The sequence below is a fragment of the Rhamphochromis longiceps genome, linkage group LG11 (assembly GCF_057381845.1).
Source record: "Rhamphochromis longiceps isolate RC_006_pf linkage group LG11, R_longiceps_female_GT1.1, whole genome shotgun sequence".
Classification (NCBI taxonomy): Eukaryota; Metazoa; Chordata; class Actinopteri; order Cichliformes; family Cichlidae; genus Rhamphochromis; species Rhamphochromis longiceps.
In genome coordinates, this window is record NC_140567.1 from 32,436,958 (window position 1) to 32,456,435 (window position 19,478).

The following is a 19,478-nucleotide window of genomic DNA, read 5'->3' on the forward strand; positions in this document are numbered from 1 at the left end:
TCTCTCACCTTCATACTGTACACATCTGACGCATGCTCCTCTTTTGGTCATGAGATAATGTGAGCATCTTAAATTATGCCTGTTATGTTTCATTAAAAGATCACAGGAACCTTCAAAGCCTCCAACTTTGCACACACACACACATCCAGGCACTCACATAATGGCAGTGTGTTATCACCAGATGACTAAGACAAGAATAACCACTGAGGTCAGAAAATTGGACCTGAAGATTTGGAGTCTGAATTGGATGGAGGATTTGGTGAGCTTAGGTGCTTTCTGCACTCATGCTGGCTTTGTGTTATACGGTGAACAAATGCTGTTTCAGGTGAGGCTAGAGGCGTGATATGGTCTTTCTGAAGGTAACAGAGAATCAGTTTTTAAACCCTTACAGCTCAGCTTTTTTTTTTTTAGCTGTGAAGAACCTCAATGATCCAAAAAATAACTAGGTCATGGTCTCTAATTCATTTATTTGTTGCTGTGTGTCTAGTGCATCACCTCCTAGTGGTTGTTAAAATTAATGCCATCTGTTTACAGATAACACCTGAACAGTAGTTGTTTATCATCATCCTTTTGCAATCTCGTGCTTTTTTAGACACACCTTTTTAATGTCCTTACAATTTCAAGAATCTCCTAAGTTTTGGGAAACTACAACAGCAGCTTATTATCACCACTTAAGCTGTATTTTTGTAATTCAGATAAACTTTTAGTTGTCCACAGTATAGACTTTGTCTAATAGAGATTGACCATTATAGTTATAATGAAACATTCATAAATGAATATTTGCTTATTTCAATGAAATTCTTCTTTTTTTATATAAATGTTATCAAGTGATATAAGAAATTGCCTAATTTTTAGGAATTTATGCCTGTGTAAATTGAGGTCACCTCATTATCATACTTAGAAATCAGGATTGAGAGTTCACAAACATTCCAAGTCAAGAACACATTAGATGTGTATTTCTGTAGGTCAGTATTTTATCAAATCATCACTTAGGTGTCACTGCCGTGTCACTGTCGTTTCCAAAACAGAATTATTTGAGGTTGTAAATGCAGTTGTTTAAAAAAACAACACAGTCAGCAAAAGAAAATTGTAATCACAAACAGGAAGAAGAAAGTCTATCATAGATTTTTCATATACTTGGACAAAACAGGATAAACAAGTTGACTTCTGATTGTATCTATTCTTGATTAATCAGGCTTCCATTTCTGTATAATCCCGCACCTCTTTTAAGAAAAGTGGAAAGTAATATCACTGTACTATTTGCAGTGACTTCATAAATGTTTTACTGATATAAAATGCAGCAAATAGCACACGAACAATTCCCATGCTGGTCACTACCTGTAGTACAAGTTTTAGGTTCTCTGCTTCTGTATATGCCTGCTGTTCTCGCATGTAGAGGAAATTGGACTTCCTCTTTTTTGAGAAAAAAAACAAAACAAAAAACCAACCCATAAGGCAGGCATGTTGTAAAACCTGCACAGTCTCATTATTTAGAATAGTAACAAACCTATAAAACAAGACAATGTCATTACAATTCTGTTCATTAGTAAGAATTTTTTATCTTGTCCCTAATTGACGTGAAAAGATATAATTTTTTTATTTGTTTTAATCGCACTACAACACTGCTTATAGGATGCAGCAGGCAAAACTGAACAGAAGTGGGTTGGCGGGCAGTTTGGCGTAGTCCTGTTTGAAGCTGTTTCTCTTGTTATTGAGTAAAGGACCAGGGTTCTCCAGCCTATCAGCAAGGGAAGAGGATTCTGACATTATTGAGCTTTCGTCACTTGTTCTTCGCCTTTTTGGCTTCCTCCTTCGCTTGAAGTTTTGCTGAAGTGGTGGGGGGCTCATTAGCAGCTTTTCGTGTAGGCAAGGTGTTGCAGGGAAGGTCACTTGGGCTTGGTTTACCTTCTGAATATGCCTCATTGCCATTAATGTGCAGACTACAGGACATGTGCTTAGGATTGGTGCTAGTGCAGTTATACATTAGTTGAATTCACAGATACAACATAGAAAATGTTCAGAAATTCTACGGCTTAAAGCAGGCTTTGGTACATCTGATCACACGGGCAATAGTTTGGGGAAAAAAGTCTTATTTTCTTACAGCATCTCTCCTTCAAGTAATACTATTCCATTAAATGGAATATTTTCCCTCAAAAATAAAATGTGTGCATTTCTAATCCACTCTTTCAACAAATTGTTGCTTATTTTTAAGATAAACCTCGGGAAATAAGGGAAACATCACTGAGTAAAAAGTGCAGTTATGTTGCTAAAGTTAATGAATCTTTCCCCTTCTTTTTTCATTGTTTCAGGCCCAATGTGAGGCTAAGTTGTGTTCTTCGTAGGCAGTATTGCTCCTTCCAATAGACAAACGCACCTTAAGTGCCTTCCAGTTTGCTTTCTGTCTCATACTGCAGGGGGCAATGAGCACAACTCTGACTAAATCAACAGGGGGCATCCTGAGTCCACACTGTGTGAAAAAGATAAGTGATTCTTTGGTGCTGACTGCTCTGCTTTTCTCTACTCACCCATTAGAGCTCATCAGAGTCTTTCTGTTCACTGCTGTAGTGCAGCTCTGCTGGGGGCTTGAATGATAGATCTTTCTTTCCTTTAAGCCAGTAGTTTTTCATGTTTACCCTGGAAAAATGTGGAAGATATATTATTTGATTAAAAAAAGAAATTCTTGTGTACATTTTGGAATGAATATTTCATGCAATATCTCAGAGAGTGGCTTAAGATAGGGGGCATTTTTTAGGAATACATAACAGCAATGTTCCCCTGAATTTTGCATCTCATCGTAAATTAAATTGCTTACAACTGCAGTTACAACAACAACAGAAAGTGTGTAAAGTTGTAATCAAAATGTTCATCTCGATGCTTTCTGGGAGGATAAGAATGCTTTTTTTGTCCGAAGCATGACCGACAGCAAAAAGATATGTATGCTTGGCTTCTACTCGCTTTTACAACAATTTTGCCCTTGGCCTCAGTTATATAGGGCTCATGCTCCAAGTGGTCTTTGGTGGTCTAATGTATGTGGATCTGCATGCCCTGCTCAGTCACACAAACACAAAACTAAGCTTTTTTTTTTTTTTTTTTTTCTTTTTTTTTAAATGACATCAGAAACAGCAGTATGCGACATTACGTGATGGCAGAGCTTCAGTTCATCCTTTGTCATTTATTTATTTATTTTTTTTATTTTTAATAAATAGGACAGGGGGAATGAATGAGAGAGAGAGGGGGAGAGAAAGAAAGAAAACCAAAGGGGAGAAGAGACGGTGAGAAGGGGGGGGAAGAGAGAGAAAAAAAAAAAAAAAACTCCTGGGTCACCTGTATGGAGAAAAAAAACAAAACAAAAAAAACAAACAAACAAAAACAAACAGAGGAGACAGCAAACAACAAAGAGCAACATAATAATAGAGAAAACAAAGCACCATCACAATAAACTAGCTAGTCATAGATATCAGTATTTACTAAGTAATAAACGATATTGTGCAGCACGCAAGATAGACAGCGCACAGTGTGCTTTGAGGCAGCAGCCAAGAAAGCTTTAGTCCGCGTCTGTGAATACCCATGTGTGCATACCTGTGTGGATCAGCATGCTTGCATTCCAAAGGTTTCTCCATGTAATGATCTGCTAGGGAGTGTGGGGGGGGCCACAGCCCCGTCCTCCAGGGTGTGAAGCGGGTATGGAGGAGATCAAAACTCCAGACATCCAGAGGCCCCCAGAACACAAGAGACCATGGAAGACCAACAGAGGGGCAGCCGCGCCACTGTCCCAGTAAGAGCTGAGGAGAGTCCCAGATGAGGGCTCGCCCAGCAGCCGCGGAGCAGAAGTCAGGGGGAGTTGCAGTGACGCGCCCGTGAGCTCCGCCGGCCCCCAGCTGCGCCTGAGTGACCGAGCCCTAGGCCGAGAGGCCGGGGGCACCCCACCTCCAAAGGGGCCCGAGCGAGCCCCAGGCCCCAGGCCCCGACAAGCGGCCGCCAAGGAGTGAGCCGGTGTGCACCCGGACGCCCACCCCCAGACACAAAGAACCACCAACACAGTTACAACAACAACAGAAAGTGTGTAAAGTTGTAATCAAAATGTTCATCTCGATGCTTTCTGGGAGGATAAGAATGCTTTTTTTGTCCGAAGCATGACCGACAGCAAAAAGATATGTATGCTTGGCTTCTACTCGCTTTTACAACAATTTTGCCCTTGGCCTCAGTTATATAGGGCTCATGCTCCAAGTGGTCTTTGGTGGTCTAATGTATGTGGATCTGCATGCCCTGCTCAGTCACACAAACACAAAACTAAGCTAAAGCTGGCTATTGAGATATAAGGCCTATTTGTTCTGAAATATCTTTTTTTGTGCAGTTTACTGAACTCGTAAATGACAGTTCTTTTACTTGCCTTGTGGGAATGTATAGCGAGGAAATTATGTCTGCACAAGCGGCTTCCTTTTTTTCCTTTTCTTTTCATCAAGAGCAGATTTCATACACAACATGACATCAACTTCTATTATTGTAAGTAATTGAAAGGAAATGAAGTGAATAGCATGTTGCATCAACCAAAGAGTAACACGCATAGTGGCATCATTACACGGAAAATGGTTTTCTATTCTAAACTATATGAAATTTGACTGCATGAAGTCATGAATATTATTACCGTTTTTTTTATATTTTTGCTGTTGCTTATTTGGAACATTTTGCAGGACAGTTGGTTATTAACAAAGTTATTGTTGTCACCACTCCACTGCTTTTCATCCTTGAGGCTGCGTTAACAGTGTCACCACGCAGACAGTAGCAAGGCTTCTTCAGACCCGCAACGCCAGCCACCCCCAAACTCGAATGAATACCTTTAGTGTAGTTATTGCTGACATATGAGAAGAGGTTTACATTTATTTCTCTAGCTTCCACCCATAGTTTAAGCAATTAATTCAGAACTAATTCACATTAATAAAAAACTCACCCATTCTTTCTTTGAAGGTGCAGTAATTTTAAATGTTTGCTATTGTTAACATAGCCATGATACATGTTTAATCACAATTAATAAGTGTCTCCAACCTGCAAATTTTCTGCCAGTTGAAAAACAAAGTTTTCTGTATAGCAGTGCTTCCTTCAGATGTTTAAAATCTAGAATATTAAAATTGAGCCAATAATGATCTACAATAATCTATCTCAGTACATGCTAGGATAGGCTTCACGAGAAGCTGATCAGAATAAGCTGTTTACAGAGTAGATGTACAGTTTAGTACAGTGATATTTTAACTTAGCTTTGTGTATATGTCACACCCCAGTGCAACATTACGACTTTTCATTTTGTTACAGATGGTAGGAAAACACATAAAACAGCTGTTCTGTTGCGTAGTATAGTACATTAGTCATGCATTGTTTAATGTTCCTTTAAATCGAAGCATTTAGATTTCCCCCGTTTGCTCTAATGATGTCAGGGACAAAATCAAAATAGAGACCCTTTGTGATCTGTGTATTTGAAAAAAGATGCATCTGTTAAACTTCTGTCTCTCAAAATTTCTGTTTTTGAACGGTTGCTTGAACATTGCTGAATAGCTGAGTAGATAAAATGCCAAAACCAAGACTGTTTGAAGTGCAAGGATCAATCCGCTGAATCCTTTCAAGAAGTATAGTTAATTGTATACCATCACCAACATATGAACAGCAATATTTAAACCACAAACATCCAAATAATCTTGGTGCCTTATGACTTTGAAGCCACCAAAGTTCCAGACAGTTTTACTGTTTCACCAACTCTGATTTGGATGTTATTCCCGGCAGAATGATCTTTAATATGGTCAATGTAGCTCCATTTATGCGATGTAGCTCCATGCTCACCATATCACAGATATGGTGAGCATGGAAGGTGCTCTTGTTAGGCGCACCTGCAACCACCATGTAAGCATCATTATTGTTTCCACCTGGACAGAAAGTGGAAATTCAAAGTGAAAATATAATTCTTTCTCTTGGCCAACAAATGCCAGAATGTGTTTTATGCTTTATTTTAAAACTAAAATATAAGATAAGATAAGATAACCTTTATTAGTCCCACACGTGGGAAATTTGTTTTGTCACAGCAGGAGTGGACAGTGCAAAAGTTATGAGGCAAAAATTAGAATACAATAAGAATAAATACAGTACACAACTGTACAGAATAGAATAAAATAAAATACTATATACAGTAGAATAAAATAAATATACAATAAGATAAAAATAGAATACAAATACTATATACAACTGAGTAAAAATACAACGATGACAGAAAGGATTATTGCACTTAGTATTATTGCATATGTATGGATGTGTGTGCTTGATCAGTTAAAGTCTTTATTATGGAGTCTGACAGCAGTGGGGAGGAAAGACAGAATAAAACAAACAAACAAACAAACAAACAAAACTCAGTGTATAAATAAAGTCAGTAGGTATTTTAAAGTATTTCTAATTCATTAAATATTAATTTCATTTAATAACTCAGAAATGTATCATTTTTTAAATCATGTATTTATTCACATAAGTGATATTTTCCTTTTCCTTTATCAAATGAAGTGTTTCCACCTTTGCCCCATGTCAGCTGGGATAGGCATACATGGATGGATCTGTTTCCACAGAATTGCATGCTGAACAGGGAAAAGGCCAAATGTAACAATCATCAGTTTTTCTTTTATTTTCCAGAAATAACAACCAGACTCCTACACACTGTTCAACTCGCAATAAATATTTATATGTTCTGCAAATAAATATATTTCTCTGTTTGCAACCTGAGATGTGTTTCCCTCCCTTTCCTATTTGTTTTTCTTATCAAGTAAATGTGCTAAAATATATTTGTCATATTCTGAAATATGAAAATAGGCTTCAGACAGACCCTAAAAACTGCATATGTCAGATAATTTGGTTCAGAGTAATATACAAATACAATTGTTTGTGTTGCTTTCTTGGACTGACTTTGTAGACATTGTGTTTAAAATGTCAAAGACAATGTAGATCTCATTAACATGTCTACCACCTGTATGGGTGTAATGGGGATACAGATCTCGCTAAACTTAACTTTGTCCATGGACAGGACAATCGCATCTTGGAAGACCCGGGACACAAGACGTGTATTTCAAATGATGACAAACCTGCACTGTTGCACTTGCCAGGAAAAAGTGCATTTAATTCATAAAGTGTTCTTCTGACACCTGAGTTCTTTTGTGAATGAATAAAAGTTACTTTAGATGCAAGATGTGCTTTCCCTGTGCATGACTTGGGTGCTTTGGTGATCATTTCTTAATAACTAGAACAGCAGGACTTTCAAATAACAAGAAAAGTCTATGACCTCAATTTCCCTCTTGACCATTTTTTAAATAGCATAATGTTTTTATATGTAGTTCAGACCAAGCATTTTTTTCTACCTGGCATGTCTCCAGAGCAGTGATTCCCTTTCTGAGGCGGTCAGCAACGACTTTACGGTACAGCCCAAAATCGCGTCTCTTCTTCTCTTTGTCCAGCTCCTTGAGAATTTCCTAAAGCTGAGTAAATTTTTGTTGCTTTTACAGGATGAGAAATGGGACACAAGAGTCTATAGTTACAGTCTCACCTCTTTTAAAGCTCTAAAATCCCTCTTTGCATTTTCTAATCCTCTTAATCCACATCTTTCCTGCATGACTGAAGTGGATTTAATGGGTGAAATCAATAGGGTAGCAAAGCTTTTCACCTGGGTTCACTTGGTCAGGTTGCTTTATGGAGAGCTGGCATTATTTTGTGCACTTAGTGTATCATTCTACAAAATCACTGATGCTTTAAGCCATACAAGCCTTTTACTTTTTATAAGGTTATGTGAGCTACCTCAAACTCCCTTTAAAATGCAGCATTGTTCGGTTCTCACTGTTGAAGAAAAGTCAGCTCTGTTGGCATAATGTGCTCTCTCTCCCTCTCTCGAAGGAATGGGCATTCTGGGTATTTTCTTCACCTGATCCAGGGCCAGCTGCAGCTCTGCTGATTGCTGTGTTCAGGCCAAAATCAGCTGTGCTAGAATCATGCAGGTTCAGATCGTTCACATAAACACCCATTTTCAGCATGTCCTCCGCAGTCTATACTACAAGAATAAAGAAAGAAAATGAGGCAGTGATTGGGAAGCACACAATTTAGTATCAAATGTCAGCACATTAGGCTAAAATGTGGAAGTTCTGTTTTTTCCACTGTTGCACAACAGAAATAGCCCATTTTCTGTTCTGTTCTGGATGTTATTACTTTTTTCTAATAAGCTGATATTAATAAAACCATTTCACTGTAAGGAAATCAAAGGAATATGCTGTCTTGAATTATCTTAAACAGTTAAACAGTGTCAACAGCAAATTAAGACCACAAATAGGAGGAAATCAGAATGTAAATTTGATATTAAGAGAGCTTGAAAAGACATTTGACCTCTTATCTAAGAGACTTCATAGGATCTAAAACTGACTGAGAGTCTGCTTGGGCCTATCACCAAGATGCCAAGATGTGAAAGATCTGTAAGATAGTCAAAAATGTGAACGCTGGGTTCTTCAAAAGAGTATCCTTTCTCTTTGAAGTGCAGGTGTACAGTAGAGTCTTGTCCTGTTGAGGTTGCTCTGCTATGTTGTGCCTTAATTTGTGGAGTGGTTGTGAGCAGGGCTAATATACTTTGTACTCGCCCTCACTTTGATAAGTCTCTTCGAGCACTCGGGGATATCTCATAGTATGAAGTCTACATTCTAATCTTCTATTTCTGGTCTTGATTTGTTGATGATGCTGTGTGATCCTTCAGGTAAAGAGAGCCTCAATTTATGTGTTTTTAATACTTAGAAGACAAAAAAATCGACTATAATGATTAAACATGATGTAGGTGGATCCATATTGGTGTTAGGCGCAATAAGCTACAGACTAACACGACTGTCTGATTGACCCTCTATATGGCCAGTCAGACATGATTAGACTGAATATACCCAGTCTTTCTTGCAGCTTGTGTTAGGTCTCTATTATTAAGGATGTGCCTAGATGTCTAGTCCTGAATCAGTATCATCAGTCACTATTGTCACAGTATGCCTTGGTCTTACATGGGTGTTCCTAGGAAGATGAGAATCCCACTAGGGGACTTAATCTGGCTCTTCAGGTGTAGAGGCTTCTTAGGAGGCTCCCACATGTCTTCAGAGATGGTCTCGCTACATTTGCCTGAATATCATTTAAGAGAGTTTTTTTAAATTGCATTTTAATTACAGAGGTTTTTTTTTTTTTAATAAAATTAATTAAAAATATTTTCATTAAGATAATTAAGGAGGGACAGTGATAGATTGGTTTTCCTAAAACAGCTATTTATTTACAATCCTACTGATAAGCACAGGGAAAGTAAGATATGCTGTGTTTTTGTCTTTTCAAGACAAAGGCTGTTTGAAAAGGGTAAAATGTTCTGACCAGTTACAGTGTGGAATGCCAACAATTTGATGTCCTCGCCTACGGAGTTGGCAGAGCTGTTCTACTGAGTGAGAAAACTGCTGTACTCTTCTACCCTTCATTTCCTCCACTGCCTTTGGCTCTGATGGAGGGTGAGAAATGGAAATTGTGAGAGGATAGGTGGCCGAATGAACCAGGAAAAGTTAACTATGCAAAATTAACAATGTGTCAAGATGCAAATCCAAATCACACAGTTGGGCAATAGCCGAATAACGCTGGCCGGCAAGAGGATAAAATAAAGGGGATATCCTCTCGAAATAATTATACACAGTATTGTGCTTCAGATTAATTTCCTTATTTCATTTCCTCTAATCCCCTTTTATTCTAGTGATGAATATTTGAGACATATTACTCAGTCTGTACTGGGTCTACAAGGTTTGCATAAGGGTCTCTTATGTACTGAAAGTTTATCTATTTCTTTCTACATTTTTAAACTTGATGGGGACTTTTATTTCCATCAAGTTGTGATCCCATTTACCGTATTAAAAATGTTTTTAATACACCATGAATTTGACATTGAAACGACAAGCAAAAAACAAATAAAAAATGACATGGCAAGACCAGTACCCCTTTCTTCTCCTCTTTTTGCTTCGTCAAACTCCTTCCTTTCCTCGTCTTCCTCCGTACTGAGTTTCAGGATATTTATCTTCTGCTTGCTTTCCACCACAGATTTCGACAAAAGCTCAAACACACTGTTCAAATGGGCGTAGATCAACAAGTAGAAACAAGTAAGAAGATACATTTTTGTTAAGTATATTCAATAGTGACGATAAAACAGGAAGGTGGGACTTTAAACTAAATTTGAATTATGACAAATAACTCCTGCCAAACTCACATTATTCCAGCTGAACTCCACATTGGTCTGACCAGAGTGAACTCTTCATTGACTTTCTTGCCTTGGGGGTTGGCGAAGATCTCTTTGAAGCCAGTACATGTTGGTCATATTAAGATTTTGTTTCTTCCCAGTACACCAAGTAGTGAGCAAATAATTTGGATAAAGTGCTGGTTTACTGTTTCAGAAACATTAGCTCGAGGAACAGTTCTAGAATAATAAGGATGACAATGTCCATGTGAAGCCTAATATGACATTCACTTATATACCTCTTTTAACTCCCAAGATGTGTCTAAATGGATATTGCATAGGCACTTAGACTCTATTAAAAGTTGGTGGACAATTTTCTTCAACTGAGAAAACAGGAGTCCTTGTTTGTGGCCCTGACAGATTTGTGCCTAAGGTAATGGAAACTTTATATTCCTTTGTCACTGTTGCTAAATCTTCTATCAGGAACCTGGGACTTTTGACTCAGCCTTCACTTTGGATACTCACATGAAATCTGTGGTTTGCTCTTTGTTGTCACTCAAGAAATGTTGCCAGGTTAAGCTCTACTGTGTCACGGTCTGAATACAAAATTATTATTCATGCCTTTATTTCACCACATCTGGATTATTGTAATTCAGTGTTCGCTTGTGTTGGAACGTCTGCTGCGAGGCCTCTAACTACTCACATTTCACACTGTTGCATTGCACTATTGTTGTGGTGGCTGACCATTAACTTCAGAGTCCGCTGTAAGATTCTGGTTTTGACTTTTAGAGCTCTGCATGGGCAAACACCAGTGTACATCAGTAAACTTTTACATCCATTCATCCCCAGCGGGTCCCCAAGGTCATGTGATCAGGGCCTGCTGGGTGTGCAGTATACAGGCCTGAGAACTAAAGGAGACAGAGTTTGTGCAACAGTGGCCCCCATAATCTGGAACGCTCTCCTACTGAGACTGAAATCTGTGGACTTGGTAATCAGTTGTTTTTTTTTAAAGCAGCTAAAAACTCATTTTATTAAACTTGCTTATGGTTAGTTTTTATCTTTATGGTTTCAGATAATGTTTTGTTATAAAGCACTTTGTCATATTTATCATGAACAGTGCTATAAAAATAACATAATATCCCAATTCACATGTTATATGTTCTATGGTTGTAAAAGCTAAAACAGAATAAACATTCTCAAAAAAAGTCCTTGTCAGGATTAATGGCCTCAAATGGATTGACATTTCAGTTAGTTTCAGGGGCCCCAGTTAAATATTTCTGGAAATTGATCAGTGGAAAAAAAATTTATAATGCCAATGATTCAACCATCCATCTTTGCTGTAAATGTGTGGGTCCATTTTTGCTCTTTCCAAAAATGCTGGCCTTTAGACTGAAATGATCCTCTGCAGAGAGTTTAAAAAAAATCCTGTTCTGTCTGGCAGCTTTTGCAATCAGAGTTGTGATCTGAATGCACTGTGGTGCCAAACACATTTTTCTTTTCCAAGAACAGCTATATAAAATCTTTATAGCCTCCTCTTGTTCATGTGAATCATTTATCTGTTTATTTTGTAATTTCTATTTGGGTAATTTCATTTATTATATGTTATAGTATGACAATGTCCAAAGCAGAAAAGGCAGGGGGGTAAAAGGAAGAGGGGGTGGGGATTTAGGGAGAATGCATAATGTATCACCAACTGCTTCACCTTCACGAAAAAACAATAATAGGGATTTATTTTTCCCAGTATGGATTTCAGTTGCCAAAATTCAAGAAATTTACCTTTGCTGATTCTAGATTTTGATACAAATTCTTCAAATGACATAAACTTTCCATCTTGTACAACATGTTCCAGATTTTTTTTAACCTTTTCTCTTGCCACAATGAAAAACTTATTATATTCTTCTTCTGATAAATATCTAGATTGTTCCAAATGGGTGTTAGTTTACATGGATAAGTGATACATATTTATTTATTTTTTTAGAATTCCCACCAGGCTGTCAGAGAAATGTTTAATAGTGGGGCTAATGAAAGGCAGTTTTACATTTCCACAGAATGCTTGTTCTAGGCCCAGCCAAGAGCTGTCGAATACGCTTGGTTTAAAACACTTTGAAAGATATAGCAATCTATTGGATAGGAAGTGGTGATAAAAATTTGGTAGTTCTACACCACCATTGTGTTTTGGTTTTAGGCTTATCTGTGATGGTTTGATTTTCCATAAAAAGTTCCAAATGTTTGAATCTAGTGATCTAAACCAAATAAGAGAGGGTTTATTAAGGATCAGTGAAAATAAGTAGTTTATTTTCAGCAGAATCATCATTTTCATGGTCTCAGCTCTTCCCATGAGTGATATAGGTAAAGTTCTCCAACGTGTGAGATCATCCTCCACTGTTTTTAATAAAGGAATATGATTTAACTGTACCAGGTCTGAGACCTTGGTGGAAAAGTTAATACCTAGATATCTAATGTTACCTGACTGTAGTGAAGTGGTGGTGTTTTGAAAATTACAATTCAAAGGTAAAACTATTGACTTACTCCAGTTGATCGAGTAGTGATTGTCTTTATAAGCGAGGTTTGTGAGTTCCCGAGTAAATGTAATACATCATCAGCATATAGGCTTATCTTATGGTCGGTATTTTCAGTTCTTTGATATCTACACTTTCTTAGATTACTGCTGCTAATGGTTTGATAAAAATAACAAAGAGGGAGGTGAAAGTGTCTGGTGCCCCTCTGTAGGTTGAAGCTTTGTGAAGTAAGATCATTTGTTCTAACACAAGCATTTGGAGTGCTGTACAGTGTTTTAATCCTGTATATGAAGAATGAACTAAATCCAAATGTATGTTTTCCAGTTTACCCAGTCAAATGCTTCCTCTGCATCTGGGGAGACAACTGTGGTTTCAGATTTCTTGATGGAACAATAGCCTATTATATATATTAGTCTGTGTATTATTCGATGAGTGTCTGCCTTTAATCAAACCTGTTTGATCAGGTTGTGTTATGAATGGAGTGATTGTTTTTCTAATTTTCTCTCAAGGACTTTGCAAAATATTTTAAGGTCTATGTTTATAAGAGATACTGGGCTGGATGGGGAAGCAGGATTCTTGCTTGGTTTAAGAAGTAGACTAATAGGCCATAAATCTTTGTAAAACTCTGCTGAAAAAACACCTGGATCTGGGGCTTCATTGTTTGGGAGATACTGTAGGGTTTCATGGATTTCAGAGATTGAAAGAGGTGAATCCAGAGCCACAATCTGTTTGTCATTTAGTTTTGCTAGATTTATATTGTTAAGAAATTCTGCGACATCAGCGTTGGAGGGATTAATCTGTGATGAGTATAAAGCATCATAAAATTCTTTAAAAGATTTGTTTCTTTGTTGTGGATCATGAGTAATGTTTTCCAACTACCTACTACCATCTCCAAAGTTCTCCCAAAGCAAACTGTGCATCAGAAGGTTTGTTCTTCTGTTAATTATTTCATTTAATACTACTTTTAGTTTTCTCAGGTTATTAATTACATGTTCTTGTGGTGAGGCAGCATAGGCAGATTCTAGTGATTAAATTTTTTGTTCTAGTTCTAATACCAGCATTTTTCCCCTTCTTTTTCTTATATGAACAGTAAGATAATATTTTGCCTGCCATTACTACTTTTCCTGCTCCCCATAAAACACACGGTGATATTCCTGGCAGGTCATTATTATTTAAATGCATTGCCCATTCCTTTTTGAAATAAATTAATGAAATCTTGTTCTTCCAATAATGATGTATTAAATCTCCAGCTCATTATTGGTGGTGTGACTCTTTTCTCTGTCAGAGAGATAGATATCGGTGCATGATTGTTGATAGTGATAGGATGAATCTGAGTGTCTGTGATATCCCTCAAAATGACACTGCTAACTAAAAACTAGTGTAAGTGAGACAGTGAGTGGTGTACTGGTGAAAAGGTGTAATCCCTGAGAGTGGGGTGATGTTGATATGAGCGCCAAGCATCGCAAAGACCAAATCACTCATGTATTGTTTAAGAATATCTGTAGACTGCCAGTTCCTTTGACTCACTCCAATTCTAAGTGTGGTGTCAAAGTGATCCAAAAGGGAAGAAAAGAAGGAAATGATCCTCTGCAGAGAGTTAAGACTCTTAACGAATTAAGAGCAACATAATAACAAGATCTAGGAGATAGATATTTATCTTCAGGAAGCTAATCAAACACATGAAATAAGCTATTCGCTCTGGAAGAAACATGCATGACATATTCAAAACTTGTTACATTGTTTCAATTTAATTGCATCTGTGCATGTAAATACCAGAGCGAGTCCCATTTCATGTAAGCCAATCTGAAATCACAAGTAAATATGGAAGAAAAGAAATGTGTACAAGTAACTGCAGACAATACTGACAGAATCATGCAGGTTTCACTAGGTTGCATAATTCATATTTGTTCCGTTGTGAATCCTGTCTTTACCCAGAGTCCCATCCCAATAAACACTTATCTAGATGCAGTAACCACTTGCTCTCCAAGTGAAAACACAAACGCTGCCTGGTGCCTCACTGAAGAGGATGATATCTTTTGCATGCTCAACAAACTGACATAGGGTCAAGATCAGGCATACAGTAGCTGGACTGATAGTTCAAAGTCTGAGTACCTACCACATATGTCATTTTCTCAGTTTCCTCCTAAGATAGGATTTCTACTTCAATATCTGTGTTGTAGAATTGTCGTCCCACTTAGGAGAGCTACCCTGCTGCAATCAGACAAGCGCATGCTGCTCATGAATGTGTAGAGGTCAACTTCGTGCACAGGAAATTAAGTTACAATCGGCTTGCGTAACCTTAATTTATGAGCTGTCTGTAGTAGGTTTATATTTAGTTTTATTTTAAATGAAGGACTGAATAGGTTAAACCTTTCCGTTTCAACAACTGTGCTCATTCATTTGTTGACAAAAGGTTTTTCTCTCCATTTCCTTAAAATACATATACATATACATATACTCTTTGAAGTAGTTTGGCCAGATTAAAAGCAGAGCTTTGTTAATATACTACAGCAGCTATAGTATACAGTACATACACATGTACACACTTTGTATGTATACTATAGCTAGTGTAGAGTGTTAAAAAACACTCATTTTGTGTTTTTGGCACAAATTGGCCAAAATACTTCAAAGCAACTTTTATTGTTAAAGAACTTTTTCTTACTTGATCACACTTAGACCTGTTAGACTAGACCCTTTCCCAGCATGCAATAAAAAAGAAAGTCACACAAACACAGGAGAGATGTAAGCATTGCATTACAGATAGGTCTAGGGTTTGGGATCAAACCAATTTCCTGTTGCTCTGGTAAACCATTTTGCACACCCGCTGTTTACCCCATCATGTTTCTTGTTACCTTTGACAAACAGGGTGAAGCCCTTGCGGGTGCTGCGGTAGTGCAGCATGAGGCTCGTCTCACAGTCCTCCTCCACACAGAAACTTGGTGGCTGCAGCTTGGGGAAGCAAGTTGCCAAACTTATTGATGAAATCATGCACATTTCTCCCCAAAACCTAAAAAAATGGTCCCACGGTTATTCATAAGCAGTAAAACAAAATGTTGTTTGTATAATTTAAATAACATTTAATGTAAAGGTTTTTTTTTCATGTTGCCACAAAACTTAGTAGTTTGTAATCTGTTCCTACTCTGTGCTGTTTCTACACACTCCTCATTGGGGTTGAAGATCACAATTCAACCCCACTATTGCTATATAAGGTACTTATATACAGGTTTCCCCCCCCTATATTACCTTGCAGGAACAAGTTGTCACTGTATAAAAGAGAGAATACCCTTTTTTGGGTATTCTCTCTTTTGTGCAGCATCATTAGTTTCTGTTCAGAATTTGATTATTTCTGTTTAAGTACAGAAATCCAAGATATTGTGAAGATTGTTCCTAAACCAAGCAATCATCACAATATACTGTGGCATGAAAAACAAAAACAGACTTATACATCTGATGTCTCAGAAACTTGAGATTGGGTCAGCTCTCAGTCTCCATAAAATAAAAAAAACAGGGCATACAGTTCATATTGAGTCCACATGTATTCATTGATTAGAACAAGATAATATCCTTTTTACCTGTGACACACACAACAGTCATGGAAACTCGGGCAGCTTCTCCAGACTCCAGCTACATCTAGGAAAGAATGTCAGGGAAAGTATTAAACAAAAAACTGCTATAGCTGTGCACACCCACTGCTGCTTTGTTTTACACATACTGTAAAATTTTATTGTTATAGAAAATACAAGGCACTGAAGATGCATCGCTAGGTAATCAACCAGTGTGTAATGCTTGTAACCCATCAGTTATCGACAATAAAATCCATAAAATGAAGACAAAAAACTCTGCAAAGCATGAAAAAGTGCAAAGACAAGGCCCCTTACCTACATTCACTTAGTGCTGTATTACCCAAGGCTCTCCGACTGTGCCTGCCAGCATTACCCAGTGCTGAGAGTTTCCACCTGCAGCTGACGTGTGCTCTCCCCTGACTCTTGGATGCCAGGTCAATAGATGACCTCATCCAACATAGTAACACCAAGGCATGTTTGTGGCAGGTAATAAAAAAATAAGAAAGTTTAATTTGTGAGGCATTTGTTAAGAAAGAGGTCTGTGGCTGGTTGTGACTGGTTATGGGAATCCCTTAAAAAGAAGCTCAGTTTCCATGTTAGTTCACAGTGTCAGGCTCATTATCCGAAATTAGCTTGTACTCTTTTGCAAAAACTCATTAGGGCTACAGGTTGTTTGACTAATTACTTTAAATTTGCATAATTACAGTCAGGTGCACATTAAACTGACAGGCATTGTGTTGAGATTAGCATTTGAAAGGTTTTGTTGCTTTGTGAAGTGTAGCTAAATGGATCCATTCAAAACATTCGGGCCTCCTGTTAAGGCTACTATTATCTACCCCTTGATCAGTGAAGGTTAAAATTTGACAAACATTTGTGTTTTGACTCATATCATGACTGTTTTGACCACCAGAAAGTACTTTTGCATTTGAAAAGAGTATTTTGTCATACTGGAACAGGCACATATGATAAGTGAAGCTTTATTTAAAATAACAAAAACAAAAGAAAACAAAAAAAAACCTGTCAGCTATTGGGGCTTACTCAGTTTCTAAGATGAGGTAAATATTTAAACATATCCACAAGGGGGCACTGTTACAACATCTTTTATTTATTACTGGCTCTTCTTCTGCTTCCACTGGCAGAAATTAAAAACTAAAAAATGTGTGGCTGTGGCCTTTTGGTAAGGCCAGACAGCGAAGATCAAGCATTCTGTCATTTTCTGACATTTGTGGCCTTTTATATTTGGCCTGTTGCAAAATATACAGACCTAGTTCAAAATATCCTTTTACTCCATGAAAAGACTGGTTTTAGTCATGAACAAAGAGAAATACGTTTTTTACTTTAACTTTTTTAATATTTAAATCTTGACCTGGAAGGTTGAGAGACTTACTCCTATCATGTGGAGGTCTAATTAAGAAAACACTTTGAGCCATCTAGCCACCGCTTTCCACCGCACCTACTCTCCACCAGGCAACCAAAAGGGTGATGACAGCTAACCTGTAATACCTGCTCTGAGCGATAATGAGGCACTCTCTGTTCCATTTATTGTATGGCTTCCTGCCCCGTTCCCTGCCTCTTTCTTCCAAGCTGTCCCCCATATTCTACATGCTGCCTTCTGTCTTTAATGGCCTCTAGTGCAGCTTTTACCACACTCTGGTCTGGGAGGTCTGCTGCTGCCTCTTAGCCTGGGAACAGAGGGAGATAACAATGTGCTGATGGTGCCAACCACAACTCCACACAGATGCTGCGAGAGCTTTCATTAAAGATGACATGACTCATCTTCTTTTGCTTCACCAATATTACACCCCGCCTTCCTTCCGTTCTCATAAAGACAGAAGTGCCGCTGTTTCAAAAGGTGTCCATTCATACCATTTTTCAAATGCTAACAGGGAGCCAAGGAACACCTCCCTCCTATTGTTTGATGTGAACAACAGAAACACACACAGCAACACACTTACACAAATGGGCACCCAGCCCTGTTTTTCCTATTACTCCACCGCATGCACTGGCCGTATCTTTTTCACTCTTACTCATATATGTTTCTTTTCTGTCCTTGCTGGTTATCTGGGCTGGCTGATGCTGATAACTCCCCTAACAGAGCGGGGATCCAATCTTTGGAGAGAATCGGGGTCACTGGAGGAAGCCATGCATAGTTGGGCTTATTCAGCTACGGCAAAAAGATAGCGGTTTATATAAGTTTTATATCATCGAAGCACGAAACAACTTCACCATTCAAATAAGAGACATTGATTAAAGCATCAGCACAAAGCACAATCAGGTTATTGGAGCATTTCAGCAGACTCGGGCGATGGAGTTATCGGGTGACAAACTCGCACCATAAACTGCTGCTTATATTTTATAACCAGCAGCCCTTCAAGATAAAATTACACATCCCTTTGCTGTAGCAGGGCTGTGACTGCACTAAAGCTGCAGGTATGAATTCTGCGATGTGACAAAATGGAAATCTCTGCCTCTGTGGAGGAGCTGTAACTGCTGTGACCCTGTGGTGGAATACTTAATGGGAGTCTATCTGTATCCCAGCCGTCCTATCTCTCAATCCACTGAACCATGCCCCCCACACCTACCCCTTTCTCCCCCGCATGCACACACACACATGCGCGTGCACACACACCTCCCACTGCAAACGAATATTCCATATTTATCCTGCACAATCCCATGATACCACACTCTTATTGGTTTTACTGTAGACACAGCAGGAGCTGCTCCATAAAGCGACGCTAGCTGAATGCTAACAATGTCGAAGCATCTTATTGTGACTTTATGCAGCAACCAAGGTCCTCACTTTTGCTGTATTTATAGCTCCTCTGTGAGTTCTTCCCCCTGTCTTCCCTCCCTCTCTTTTCAGTTTCACCTGTCAGCATCTCTATCTTTCCCCGTACTCTTTACTTCACCTGATACTTTTCCCTCTCTCTCTCTTTTTTTACTATTTCTACAAAGACCAACTCTCAGTCTCTTCCAACACCAGCTGTCTCCAGCTTTCCACCATCATTTAAGGCAGCGTTTCCAGATTATTGCTATGATTCATCAAATAAGGAGCCGTGAAAACGTGTTTTCCATCTCCTTGATTCCTTAGTTTTTTGCACATTTGTCACACACAGATCATCATACAAATGTTAATATTAGACAAAAATAACCAAA

The 19,478-nt window shown here is 38.2% G+C and overlaps 1 pseudogene; it reads right to left on the minus strand.

Moving 5' to 3' along the window:
- Nucleotides 1-1,626: 1,626 nt before the first annotated feature.
- Nucleotides 1,627-17,861, minus strand: LOC146659598 (soluble guanylate cyclase 88E-like; annotated as a pseudogene).
- Between the last annotated feature and the right edge of the window lie 1,617 nt (nt 17,862-19,478).